The sequence below is a fragment of the Prionailurus bengalensis genome, chromosome B1, assembly GCF_016509475.1.
Source record: "Prionailurus bengalensis isolate Pbe53 chromosome B1, Fcat_Pben_1.1_paternal_pri, whole genome shotgun sequence".
Taxonomy (NCBI): Eukaryota; Metazoa; Chordata; class Mammalia; order Carnivora; family Felidae; genus Prionailurus; species Prionailurus bengalensis.
In genome coordinates this window covers 196,863,744-196,876,680 of record NC_057344.1, presented here as the reverse complement: position 1 = coordinate 196,876,680, position 12,937 = coordinate 196,863,744, and positions in this window count along the sequence as shown.

Genomic DNA, 12,937 nt, shown 5'->3' with positions numbered 1-12,937 from the left:
ATTGTAATAGAAAAATAAAGGTATATTTCTAATACTCCTGAGTTTGCACATGGAACATTGCATGGTAACTTGGGTGGGAAGATAGAAGTGGACTTAGCTGCTTAGTAGTGTGGAGGAAGGTGGCAAGACAAGCCTATGTTTCCTTCCCGATCTAATATTCTCATTTTACAAAGCATTCAGTGGGAGCCCAGACAGATGAAGCAAATTGATCTTAATCACAGAGCAAACTAGAATTGAGGTCTTCCAAATCTCAGGCTCGTGTTGCCTGCTGAAATAGTTTGTTATGGTTTTACCAAAAGCAACAGAATGGGAACGGGATGCCCTAGGTTGGGCAGAACCAAAGCCCGGAAGCTGACCCATTTGCCCAAATTGCAGTTGCCTGAAGGAAGAGTCATTAGGAGAAAAGCAAAGCCGACAGTCTCTACAGTTCATCTGACTCCTCAGTTACATCTGAGAACACATAACCAGTGCATCCAAACTGACTGACCCAATAGACTATCATCTGTAGAGTATATACTCATGTCACAATTTGCTCAGCAGCATTCATTCCTAAGGCAGGGGCTTGCCAGTGAGAATGTCTGCCAATGTGACAGAATCTCTGCACCTTCAACCCAAGTGACCTTGGATTATTTTCTACCTAAATTACTGTGTGACTTAAGATTACTTTGGCCAAAAGTACATGCCTTGAACTAGCTTAGGTAAGCATGTGAGCCTCTTATATTTTTTTAAATGTTTATTTATTTGAGAAAGAGAGAGAGAGAGCTCAAGCAGGGGAGGGGCGGAGAGAGAGAGAGAGAGAGAGAGAGAGAGAGAGAGAGAGAGAGAGAATCCCAAGCAGGCTCCACGCTGTCAGCAAAGAGCCCGATGTGGGGCTCAAACTCACAAACTGTGAGATCACGACCTGAGCCGAAATCAGGAGTTGGATGCTTAACTGACTGAGCCAATACAGGCCCCCCAGCATGTGAGTTTCTTATAAGAATGTTTCTGGCTCTCGCTCAAGACCAGACACGTCTTTGGGTTTCAGGATGCATTGGAACTAGGGGTTTGAATGCCATCAAAAACTCTGTCTCCATCTTGCATTTCTAAGGCACTGTTCCTTTCCTCAATTCAGTAATCCTGGAAAAGGAACTCACTGGTCTGTTTGGATCAAGAACTCACCCTGAGCTGACCAGCTTGGCTAGAGAGGGTGAGTCACAATTAAATGCCTTCTGCCGTCGTTTAAGGATGAGCTGGGAACAGACAAGCACCAAGTGTTCATTTTAGTATTTATTAAGTGTAGGGCTCTGTAATAGGCTCTGGAAGAGAAGAGCAGTAAGGCAAACAAAACGCTGGCGAGGAAACAGATTCCTCTCTCCAGGAGACTCCCACTTTGGAAGGGAGAGTGACCTAATAGGGCCGAAGCAGTGCCACCACCATGGGGAAATCTCTTCTTGCACAGGGATTGGATTGGATTCTGAAGTTAGTAAGCAAAGCAAAAAAGGTCTGTGGTCAAGTATGACTGCCCTAAGTACCTGAATCGCACCCAACACAACAAGATTGTCGAAGCAGGAGACCCCCAGAACAAAACTGACTCAGCACAGATCCATACCTCCCACCTCTCGCTCAGGGTACGGTCTCCCTGAAGGGACCGGCGGGCACAATCACCCACCATCGCCCACCCTATTGAGAGCAGTTCTCTTTATTTCATGCCATTTTACTTAAAAGCTTCAGAAATTCAACACTTTTACGACGTGACTCGTTAACTTGCCAAAGTCACACCACATTGAACTTGAGAACCAGAATCTGAGCCCAGGGTTGCCTGACTTCTCAGTCCATTATCACTCCCCTATCCGCCATCTCCCAGAGTTGGCTTTTCCCCATTTTCTAAGCCGTTTAAACCTGGAGGACCCAACTTGTCCCTCCTGGGAAATCCCTGGCCCTCAGCCCAGAAGCAGCACAGAACTCTGCTCAGGTGAGTCCGTGTGAGCAGCGTCGGGTGGGTGCTGGACTGAGCAGAATCGGAGGGTCATCTGGACAAGCACAGGGGACAGTGATTCCAGGGCAACGGGCACAGGGACATTCGTTTTCCTTGGTTGTATATGCTATAAAGAGCTGATCGAGGAGATGTTTATAAACGGGGAAGGGAGCTTGCTGTTTTTAACCAGTTATAACATGTTGGTTCAGTGACCTGATGGTGCACTTCCATGAACCGTTACTTTACACTTGACTCTTTTTCTTGGATGGTAGGCTGATAAAGAGGCTGCCGGGTTGACACAGGAGAGGCTGGCCATGCCCAGAGCTTCCATTAAGCCATGAAGCATGGACTCTTCAGGCTCTGGTACAGCTTAGAATCCACCCAGGATCGACATTTTGCTCTTTCTACATGGCCATCGAAGACCTTCCACCACCTACCCCTGCCGAGGGCCCCGTGCGTGTCTCAGGTGGGAGGGGCTCTCAGCTCTTATGCCAGTCCCTCTTTCCAGAGCTTTCCTAGATCCCTGGAACTGTACCTATGTTGGTAGATTCTTTTGGATGTCTACTCAGATAGCCACACTTCCCTTTCCAAAAAGGCACCCCCCATACCAGGAGCTAAAACTTGGTAGAATTACACCAATGATTCCTAACCCTAGATGTTCATTTTGGAATGCGTGTGCCCCCCCCCACACACACACACACACGCTCACCTGAGTGTACAAAAGGACATGAACAAAGCCCAATTAAATCAATCTCTAAGGGCATAACCTAGACACCTGAACATATTTTAAAGACTTCCCAATTCACTCTCCACCAGAATTGAGAGTCACCGGCCCTAACCATTCCCCCTACCACTGCTCTGGGATGAGCATTTGATAAAATCCTGGCCAACAAACGGAATGAGAAGTCTTCTGGGAGGTGGGGCTTTGGGGAAATTTTTCTTCTTTCTTTAAAGGAGACATGAAAACAAGATGGATCCCCTTTCCTCTTTCTGACCCCTGGGTTTTGCAGTATAAAGACATAAAAACCTGGAGTTGTTGCAGCCATTTTGGGACCATGAGGTAGCCAGCCTAACCACCAACAGGCTAAGAATGGCAAAGACAAGAAGGAAAGCATCTGGGAACTTGGTGGCATCTTTGAGCAGCTTTGTTCAACAATCCTGGAATCAGCTTACCCTGAGAATATGTGTGGTAAGAGGCGATTAATATTCTTAATTGTCTAAGACACTTGAAGTTAAACGTTCCGTTACTTGCAGCCAAAAAATCTCCACAGATATACCCACTAATGAGCTTCCCCTGCCTACTGCCTGAGCCATTTCTAACAGGCGCAGAAGGACATCAGCAGCTGGGCCCCCCCAGACAGTAAGTCTAGTGAGACCCAGTCTTGCTGCCCAAAAGACTAATAACTAATGTGAGCCCCGGGGCGTGTCATTAAATAACTAGTTACCTTGAGAGCTGTTCCAATAATAACCCTGACATTTATTATGCACTTACTTCATGCCAGAAACTGTGCAAAGTGCCTGAAGTATGCCATTTCATTCCATCCTTAAAATTACCCAGTGAGATAAGTATTATCTATGTGTTACACATTAGGCAACTGAGACCCAGAGAAGCTGAGGAATTTGACCAAGTTTGCATAGCTAGAGAGTGGCAGGGGGCAGAATGCCCGCCCCGATCTGTCAGACTCTCGAGACTTTCCTTCTTTCCAGGAGACCATGTTGTTTCATTTCCCTATGACTTATGATGCCCTGTGTGTTCACACATTCGCTGAAGTGCTTAACGACGCGAATAAAAGGCATTCATCATTGTAATCCCTAATGGAGATAACAGAAATATTAGCAAAGGCTGAAGTGAAAACAGTTCAAGTGAGGCCTCATTTTTTACAAGGCCAAGGAATGATTTACTTTATCACAGCAAAGAATTTTATTTGACAAATGCATACTTTATCATCTCTGGTCTGCTGAAAATGTAAGTTTACATTTTTCCTAGCCATAAAATTAAAATAATTTTGGCTCCAAAAACTTAAGAGAAACCCCATTCCAGGTTCAAGCATGTCCCTGGAAATGGAGAGGCTAAATGTGGAGCGTGAATGAACTCCATTGCCGTTGGGCGGGACAGACTGGAGTCACTAAGAGCCGGGTTCAAATCCTGGTCCTGCCTCTTATTGACAGCGTGATATTGGACAAGGACCCATCGCTCCATTGAGTCTCTGCTTCCTGGTAAGATGACAGTCACAACTGCCACTGCGGGCCTGGGACGAGGATTAAACCAGATGGCCTATGTAATACTGCCTGGCAAAGCAGATGCAATAGAAAGGCCGCCTGTTATGAAATATACGTACAAAGTGCCGAGCGCGGTACCTGGTGCAGAGTAGCTACTCAGTAAACCTCTGATGTCTTCCCTCTACCTTCCCTCATCTTCCACTGTCTTCAGGAGTGAGCCTCCAAAGATGAGCCAGGCTAGGTCCCCCCTGTTCTCGGTTGGGGAAGGAGGTGTGGGATGGGGTGCACATCTTGGTTCACTCAGCTTCGATGGCATCTTCCTCCACCCTGACCCAAACACAGGGCAGCTAGCCAATCCGTTAGTGGGCCACCTGCCAATTTGGAAGACAAATCTGAGAAAGTGTCAGAGGATAAGAACAAGCGACAGAGCAGGGGGTGGGGTGCCGTGAGAGGAAATGGTTAAGCTGGTTCAACGGCCAAGAGTCTTTGGGAAGCCAGGAGGAGACAATCCACACCGCCCGCCCCCATCCCCAAATTAGAAACAAATGAGGAGATTTTAAGGGAATCTAATCTGCTGGTGGGAGAAGCCAAAGAGGGGCCTCAGCAGATTGCCTATCCGTAACAAGGGGGGCCCCTCACAGGATTGGTGAGCCAAAACTGGACTCCCAAGTTGCACCAAGAAAAGCACACAGAAAAGACCAACAGTTCACATGCTTGTTTGGAATTGTTGTAAGTTTTTGAAGTCCTGCCTCCCATGATTAGGGTCTCACGTCAGCCCCAAGAAGCTCCTAGGACAGTCACCATGATTATCATTCCATTTTGCAGATTTGCAGATTGAGGCTTCAAAACTGGCAGTATGTTCTGGGTCACATAAGGGAGCAGTAGATACACTGAGAGATGAGTTTGTCCAGTGCTTTCCTCTTTTTTTTTTTAATATTTATTTTTGAGAGAGAGAGAGAGAGAGAGAGAATTAGTGGGGGAGGGGCAGGGAGGGAACACAGAATCCAAAGCAGGCTCCAGGCTCCGAGCTGTCAGCACAGAGCCCGACGCAGGGCTCAAACCCATGAACCATGAGACCAGGACCTGAGCCGAAGTCAGACACTCAGCCGACTCTGCCACCCAGGCGCCCCTGTCTGATGATTTCCAAACAGAATCCAGGGCCCTGCAGCTGAGGTCGAGCCCCAGAATCGGTATTTTGTGAAGCCACTCAGGTAATTCTGACAATCAGCCAGGTTTGGGAACCACGGACGGCATGTACCAAACTTGCTGTGGATGAAGAAAACGGAGCCTGACAGGGGTGGAGGAATTTGCCCAAGGTCACACAGCTGGCGAGTGGCTCAGACAAGGAGAGCTCAAGGTCGGAAGAGGAGTGAACAGGAGAGACTTGGCCGTGGGATGGCTCGGTGCTCCTACTTTGCTCGGAGCTGGCCGGGCGCTTGAGCCCGGGGTCTCTGCTGGGGCCGCGGTCCCATGAAAAGCTGCAGGATTCCCTTCCATGTACAAGACAGGGGCACGAGGGCTTAGAAAGTTCTGCCGGATGGCAGGGGGTTGCGGCCAGGGAGGACTAAGACTTCAGAGGAAGGCAGAGAGAAACAAGGAAACAAAGGCTCCTTCTATGGAAGGCTGGCTATTTTTGTTTTAATAAAGCCACTTGCGTGCCGTGATTTTATACAACTCGAGTTAGGATAAACGATTCGGAATGAAAGCTTTCTAAGGATATTTACTGGGTATACAAGGAACAATCTGACATACTAAAACAGGACCGAAATAGAGGCAGCAGGGAAGCGTTCCTGTAGACGTGAGTCCTCGCTGTCGCACACAGACCAGATCTGCCTTTGCTCACGGTTGTTGATGAAAGTTTGTCCACACCCGTGCTGTGGAGGGCACTAGGCAGGTCAGTGAACCCGCTACATTTACACAAGGAACTCATCATACTCTGATGTTGCCAAGGTCATGGGGAAGTGGACAGTGTCACCTGCCATTAGCAGAAAAAGTGGTACAATATTTCCGAAACGCGGTTTGGCAAAATTTATGAGAATATAAAATTGTTTTCAAAATACCCTTTGAGCCAGAATCCTACTTCTGGAAATTTAGTCCGTGGATAATAACATAAAGGCAAATACAGAAATTTATACATAGGATGCTCAACAAAGCATAGTTTCCAGTAACAGTGAAAACTTGGGAAAACAACGAATGTCCATAGATAGAGGAATGATTACATAAGTTATTGGATTATCCACTCAAAGACCTGGGAGCCATTAAAACTGATGTGTGTTTATGTTATGGATGTTTACCTATGATAGCACTTAGTGAAAAACATACATCGCAAAGCGAGTTATTTAATGTAATGCAACTCATTATTAGTATAGCCTCTGGACTTGTGGACTGATGCACAGAGAGATCTAGAATGTGGCTTTTCATCAAAATGTCAACGATAATGAGCAGGGCAGGGGTGACTGTAACCTCTTTATTTTCCTCTGTATTATTTTACAGTATGTTAAAATAATTCTTAAAATTCTATCTTATATGAGTGGACTTGTGCTGTGAGGCAGGGATCCAGGTTTATACTTATTCCTTACTGCTGGCTAGTTTTCCTAATATTACTTGAGTGATACACCCTTTCCCCACTGATTTGAAAAGTCATCTAATGCTTATTGCTGAGAAATAGGAAGGTTATTCATATTGTTTAAAAATTACCATTGGTATACAATATTATAGTAGTTTCAGGTGTACGAGATAGCAATTCGGTATTTTTATACACAATGAAATGATCACCGTGACAGGTCTAGTTACCATCGGTCACCATACAAAATTATTACACTATTGACTGTATTTCCTATGCTGTACATTCCATCCCCACGACTTATTTATTTTATAACTGCAAGTCTGTACCTACCAATCCCCTTCACCTATTTATCCCATCCTGTCACCCCCTTCCCCTCTGGCGACCACTAGCTTATTCTCTGCACCTAAGAGTCCGTTTCTATTTTGTTTTGTTCACTTGTTTTTTTAGATCCCACACAAAAGTGAAATCATATGGTATTTGTCTTTCTCTGTCTGACTTATTTCATTTAGCATAGGACCCCGTAGGTCTGTCACAAATGACAAGAACTCATCCTTTTTTACAGCTAATGTTCCACTGTATGTACATATATACATAGCACATTTTTATCCGTTCATCCATCGACTGGGCATTGGCTGGTTTCCAGATCTTGGGTGTTGTAAATTATGATGCAGTGAACATAGGATCACATATACCTTTTCAAATTAGTGTTTTTGTTTTCTTCAGAAAAATACCCAGAAGTGGACTTATTGGATTACATTCTAGTTCTATTTTTAATTTGTTGAGGAACCTCCATACTGTTTTCCACAGTGGCTGCATCCATTTACATTCCCACCAACAGTGCATGAGTATTTTAGAATATCTATATAATCAGAAAAATGACAGAGGTCTTTTCATTTGGAGACTAAACTTAGTCTTAGGCAATAAGAAACTCCAACCTGACTTAATGGAGATTGAAAATATTCATTATTTTTAATATATCTATACATGCAATCCACTTAAATGTTCAGTCATGAAAGAAGTTTGTTCATTCATTTGAAATTGCTTAGTAAGCACGTACTGTGAATCAGCCACAGGGATGCTAATAAGTAAGGAGTATCACACAATACCTAAGAAGTCAGGCTTCTAGGGTATCTGGCTGGCTCAGCTGGAGGAGCACGTGACTCTTGATCTTGGGGTTGTGTGTTCGAGGCCCACATTAGGTGGAAAGAATAAATTAATTAAAAAAGAAAAAAGAAGTCAGGCTTCTGAGCCCAGCAGACCTGGGTTTGGATCCCTGTTCCATCATTCCCCAACTGTACAACCTCCTCCAACAAGTTATTAAACTGCCCTAAGCCTCACTTTCTCCATCTGTCAGAGAGAATACAAATACCCACAGTATTGGTCGCCCAGCACTGTGAAGCAAATTGTCCCAAGAGTTAGTGGCCTAAAACAACATTAATGACTTATTATCTCTCCTAGTTTCTGTGGACTTTGGAGACACCTCAGCTGGGTGCTTCTAGCACAGGGTGTCTGGTGAGGCTGCAGCCAAATGAAAAGCCAGAGGATTCACTTCCAAGCTGGCAAGGGGCGGTTAACTGTGGGTGGGAGGTCTTCTCGCAGTGGCCTTCCCCACACTGCTGCTTGAGCGTCCTCATGGCATGGTGTCTGTCTTCCCTCAGAAGGAACAACTCGAGGGACCACGGTGGAGGCTGTACTGCCTCTTGAACTCCATCACGTCTGCAGTATTCTACGGGTCACATGGGTTAGCCCCGATTCGGCACAGGAGGGGAGAACACAGGATGTGAACACCAGGAGGCGATGGTCATGGGGCCATCTGAAAGGCTGGTTACCACACAGGGCACTGAGAAGATGTCTACAAAGAGCTCAGTATACCTGCTCTGCATCCATAATGAGCCATGGTGACAACAAAGAGCAAACAGAACCGTGCTTCACAAATGGGCCCCAGGAAACTGGGCCTGGAGACGTCAAGTGGTGCCACTCATCACACAGCCCATTGGTTGTTGAGCCAGCAGAAGCCGCGGGTTTTCTAACTTGCCTCTTCGGGGTCTCTCTTTCCACTGAGAAAATCCCAGTGGAGACCCAGAGGAGAGGGACCACTTGCTAGAATGAAGCAGTCACCAGAGTTGAAGACGAACAGATGTCACAGAAGCAAGCATGGGGAGGCAGTCAGAGGTTCTGAATGTCAGGCTGAGGAGGTCATTGTCCTCTCATGGAAGAGGCCATGGGGAGCCACTGAGGAGTTTGGAACAAGAGTAACTTAATTCAGACCCATGGGTCAAGTTCATTCTCACAGCTGTGTGCAGCACATTGTGGAGGTCTCTGCAGGAAGCAGGCCGTTGGAGCAATCCGGGCATCAGGGGATGAGATACGGTAGCTAGGAGTCCTAGCCACATGTCACCTGTGGATTCAGGTTAGTTAAGGACTGAGGTGGCCAGGTCACCAGGATTAGGTGACGGTGGCTCACTGAGCTGGCCTGTGCACAGTACCGGTGACGTCTGCCCCTCCAGCCCAACCTCCAGCCCTGAGCCTCACTTCAATCTACAGTGTGGGAGGCCCAGGCGCATTCAATACAACTTGGAAACAGCACTTTAAAACAAATAGTCTGCCTTTCCTCTCGGTTCCAGCTCTCTGGGGTGGAAAACTGATGCGATGAAGGACCAGACAGAATGGAATGTATGCGGTTCTGAGCTCGGCCCAAAGGCCCCACTCTACAGAAAGGTTCACTTCCCCGGGCTGATGGTGTTGGGAGGGAGGGTGCCCCAGGCCAGGCTGTCAGTCCAAGCCTCACCTCCCCTATCAGATCTGTCCTGACCGCTCCCTCACGCCGTCCAGACAGAACTTAATTACCCTCAGTGCCCCTCACACTGTTTAGCAGCACGGCTTCTCTCTTGACACCCAGGATGCCATGACGCCCTGGTAACTTGAGGGCAGAGAACGCATCCCTGGGCATCGCACGTCCCTAGGGCCCAGTATGAACACCAGGGTTTTGCTAAGTAGAAGTCTGACAAATAATTCTCCCTCCTAATTCCGTCAGTTTTACATCCAGATGCTAAGGTTTACAGTCACAAGGGTGGCCATCTGGCCACCAAAGGACTGAATGTACCACAGCCATGAGCTGCCATTCACATCACAAGTATAGTAGATTTATCACCCATTTTCCAGGACAGTAAAATGCCTTGTTCTAACAAAATAGTGTGGCAACTTTCTTTAAAACGGAAGCAAAGTGACTTGAGAAAGGAACATTTTGTTTGTCCAATTGGCCCAACAATTCTATGATGGGTTAGAAGTGGCCCTGTCTATACCTAGGTTTTATTGGGCAGATAGAACTTAAAAATTGGATTGGAATGGCTTTAGACAGAGCACCCCAGCTTAATACCCACTCCCTATTGTCATACATTCTTAATCATTCTTTATTCATTTATTTATCTACCTAGTCCCTGATGGCCCACGAATTTGCAGCCCTGCAATGTGGCACACTCCCCAGAGCAATGTCTTCTTCGGGAAGCAGCTGTTTGCAAGGTTCTTTCTTGACGTGGACTGAAATCTTTCTATAGCTTCTGCCTACCCATCCTACTTCTGAGGTCCTATAGGTTCTACAGTAGAAGATTCATCTTTTTCTAAACTACAGTGTTTCACCTACTTAGTATGATCAGAGTCTCTCTGAGGCCTCCCCTTTTCCATATTAAGCATACTGTCTTCCTTCAACTGTTTCACAGGACACTGGATCCCCTCACCATTATCAGAACATGCCCTGTCATCCTCTTAAAGAGGGGTACTGGGAAGGGGGAAAATGCTGCAGGCATGGTCTAATGCCTTACAGTGCGAAGCGTAATCCAAAAGCCTGTAGCATGAAGTACCATTTAGGAGCTTGTTGTAAATGCAGAACCTTGAACCACCCTACCTGGGGTCTCCTGGATCAAGATCCTCCGGATGATCTGTATGCACAAACCACCTTGAGAACAAACTCTCTTGGCATTAATGTAGCCTAAGATAACATTAGCTTTTGAAGGTGATTATGTCCCACCGTTGACTCTGATTCCTGTTATCTGAAACCCTCATTTTGCCACACACACTGCTAAGCCACATCTTCCTATATTGGCTTCATTGAAGCGTTCAACAGGGTCATTACACTTTGAAGAGTCGTACATGTGCCTGGACTAAGGTCTTGAGGACAAAACACAGATCATGTTCACCCCTGTCTTTGGTTCCAAGCAAAGGCCCCGGTACATAACAGTTGCTTATGTAAGAATTAAGAAAAGAATAAATCAACAGCTGAAATGAGAAAGGAAATTGAGTCACGCTGTTAAAACAATTCGTGGCATGACTGGATCCAGGGCTCCGCTTCCGGGACTGGGACCCTCCCGCTCGTCACCTCTGCTCCCTTGACATCAGCTCTGTACCTGGGCAGCCCCCGCTCTGTGTTCTCAAGACGGCTGCCATGGCCGCTCGGGGCCATAGCCTTGCTCATTCAAGTCCAGTGGGCAAAGAGTCATCTGGAAACCTCAGGGGATGGAAACTTTTTTCTTTTCTCTTTCCGAAACCTCAGCAAATGTCCCCTCCAGTTTCATTAACTTTCATGGAGTTATCCACTCATATCTGAGCCAATCCCCGAGGCCAGGAAAAATTAATATCCTAATGGGTTCAAGCCAGTGAGGATCCACTCCTAGGGCTTTGCGTGACTGGAAATGGAGGAGGGCTCCACCAGGCAACCAGGGAATACTGTGGGAGGTGTGGTGGCGTGGCTGCTGGGGAGGCAGCGAACAGATGTCTACCACAATGCTCGGTAGGTCTGCATTTCCGCGGCCTTTGAGTCTTGCAACGGTCTTCCAGGATGGCCAACATTACAGCAATCACTAGCCTGGGCGATGGCCAGAAAACTTTTCTATTTTTAAATTTGACACACAAATTATTATGCTCCATCACATTGTTTCAGCGATCGACTTTAAAGGGCCCTGGCTTACCTCCTCCTGGAATAATAAAGCAGTCGCAGGAGTTCTTTGGGCCACTCCAAAAACCACTCCAGAGCGGTTTGCCACACATAATAGAGGGTGCACTTGAAAAGCAGCATCCAATGACCAGTTCTGGCTGAAAACTTTTGTGTTTTTTGAAAGTTCAATAAGCAACAGAAGTGACCACAATGCGTTTGAAACTTTATAGCATGTGTCTTCAGGAGACGAAGTGCCTAAAACTAGATGGAAAGACTTGTAATTTTTTAAATTAAAAACTGTAGACAGGAGAGGTAACAGTCAAAGTAAAATAAGCATGAATCCTACTTTTTTCTTTCAAAAATAAAACCCGAGGTATGGGGAAAATTGTAATATGGAATTCAGAAATCTGCTTTGGCCATATGTTACACTACATGTTCGCTGTGCCTGCTCTCCTTGGGTCAAAAGGCTCTCAATGATGGGTCAAGCTTAGGTGGGGAAGACAAAACCGATGGGACCAAAGGCGCAGGGTGGGGGTGGGGGGCACACTTTCTGTCCTCAAGTCAGGGATCAGAGGGCAAACTGAACCGCCACCAGCCTCTTTAGTGGTCTAGGTGGTCGGTGTGCGAAGGTGGAGGGACCAGCGGTGGACATCACTACTTCTCGAGACACTCAGGCCGGGTCGACTCCCCACAAGGAGGTCAGCTTTGTGATCTGCACGAATGGAAGGCAGCCAAAATCAGTACCCAGCCTTGTCCATCCCGTCTCAGAAATGGTTTGTGCGGATCCTGGCTCTCCCTTGTACTCACGGAGGAAATTGGTTGTAACCACTCCCTCTCAGCTTTGGGGCCCTCGTGTGCAAAATGAGGGCAATGATACTCATGTTGCAGACTGATGTGAGAAAAAAATTAAAAAAAAAAAAATAGTTCATGTGACAAGTGCCTGAAAATGTCCAGGACAAAGCGAACCCTACAAAGACCATTCTCCCTCCTGCCCCGGCTCAGTCCCCTTCAGTGCTCTAACTTTATAAACATACAACTGAAGTGCTTTGGTGTGATCACAGACCTTTCGTAACTTCTCTCTGCCTTTGCTAGAATGCGTGCAGCACTCAGCTTGTACAATCATATATATTTTTCAAGTCATACCTTTTAGTGCTGCAGTAATTGGATTAGGGGGAGAAAAAAACCTGAAAAATCTTCCAGTTTTCACACGGACGTAAAAACAACACGAAATGACGGCAGGAGCATGGCTTCATCTCCTGCTGAACGTACC